Consider the following 2,012-nt stretch of genomic DNA (forward strand, 5'->3'; position numbering starts at 1 on the left):
TAAGAAGAATATATGCAGTGTATTATTTGTTGAAACTGTACTTCCAATTTGATTTGAAACTGTCTCATTGCTATCTGTTTATCAATAAAACTTTGAAAAATAAAAAAAATTAAAAAAAGAAAGGATAAATGTGAATTTTTTTTTTTTTTGCTCCGAGTGCCTTCAGGGCAGGTTTGGTCAGCTTGAGTTGTGGGGATCGAACCACAGCAACCTGAGCATGACTGCTTTGTTGAAGCAGCCACTTAAAGAACTGAGCTAAGGGGCAGGCCCCCTAAATGTGAAATTGTTGCATATATTTCTCAAAAACTGGCTTAGACTAACATTCCCCTAACCCTTAAAAATAGTTTTGTGATACAAGTTTCAACCTATTTTCTCTATACTAATATCGGGATCAAGTCTAGACTACCTTGCCAAAATTCAGCAGAGTCAAAACTCAGCTTTTTCGTTTGTTTCCAAAACTAGTTTCTCCCATTGATTTCTTTCCATTATGTCAAGGCACTGACACCCTTCGGGTCCCACACATTAGAACATTAGTCCTTCTTGGTTCAATGGGCTCCTTTGTGGGATTTTACTCACTAGTACATCCCCACCTCCCTTTTCTGCTCCCTTATGAATATTTATTCACCATCTGAATCTTCCATGTCCTCTCAGTCTCCATTGCCTCTCCCTTACCAAGCCTAAATTAGCCCTTTTTTAACTATTGGAGAAGCACCCAATAATCTCTCATTACCATCTTCAATTTCACTTGGCGTTATCTTTCAAACATAATGTTCCAGGTCTGCTATCTTATAGGAATGGTCAACAATTTCCAACTTACCTTTCTTTTTTTTCTCATAATTTTATTGAGAAACAAATAGCAATGAGACAGTTTCAAACCAAATTGGTAGGACAGTTTTAATAACTAACACATTGCATACATTCTTCCTACTGGTTAATTGTTGTACAAGATGTGGACATGATATCCTATTTGCAAACACTATTAGAACAATTCCCTGTATTCATTAAGAGAATGTAACTATATATCTATCCTAACCATTTTGAATACACAGATACAAAATGGACATTCATTTGTATCCCCTTTTTTTGTTTAGTTCCGTTATTTGAATATTATAGGTGTGTTAACTCAGAAAAATATTATAAAAGAGTCCAGTAGTCTATAATAGTACTGGGTCTTCAGCTTCACTGGCAATGTCAGAAATTGTTGACCTGAGCCCCCTACAGCTCAACATAACACTATGGTTTTACTTCTTATACTTTGTTTTTATACTTTTCTGCTGGATGGTTAAGACCAAAATAAATCAAGACCTATGCAACAAGAGTCCAATTTACCTTTCTAAATGTTGTTTTGTTGAGAAAGTGTCCTGTGTTATTTTGGAGACTCTGATACCAGACTCTGCACAATGAGTCTCTAAAAGAAAACAAGAATTTACTAAAATACTTGATGTAAGACTATTTTGTCATGGAGAACTGAATCCAATATTGTAAGTTGGCTCACTCATCCATGCCCATCCCCTTTCTATCCTTTCTTCTAATATAGAATGTGGGCAATTTGGGTCAGGGAGACACCTCAGTGGAATAAGTGTTTGACTGGCAAGCACAAGGTCCTGAGTTTGATCCCTGGTACTGCAAAATAATAATAATAATAATAATAATAATAGAGGAACATCACCTTCCACAAGGACATCAGGGAGATCTTCCTCAGGGGTTTCCTAGAATGTGGAAAATTTAAAATATTCACTGTTGATCTGTCTTGCTGTTGGGGATATTTAAGAGACAGTTTTGGTCAATAATTTGTAGACAAAAGACCTTGAGATTCCTTCCCTATTACTCCCTCACTTCTTCCTCTTCCTCTTGGAATAGAAATGAGCTGCTGCAGGTATAACAGCCACTAGACTGCTAAGGCAGGGGCCAGCGGGTGCAAGAAGATGAGCAAACTCGTTTCCCTAAAGTCATCATTGACTTATAACTTCCCATAGAAAAACCAAGCTCCTTTATCATTTAATCTCCTGCTT

The sequence above is a fragment of the Octodon degus genome, unplaced genomic scaffold (assembly GCF_000260255.1).
Source record: "Octodon degus isolate 3935 unplaced genomic scaffold, OctDeg1.0 scaffold00004, whole genome shotgun sequence".
Classification (NCBI taxonomy): Eukaryota; Metazoa; Chordata; class Mammalia; order Rodentia; family Octodontidae; genus Octodon; species Octodon degus.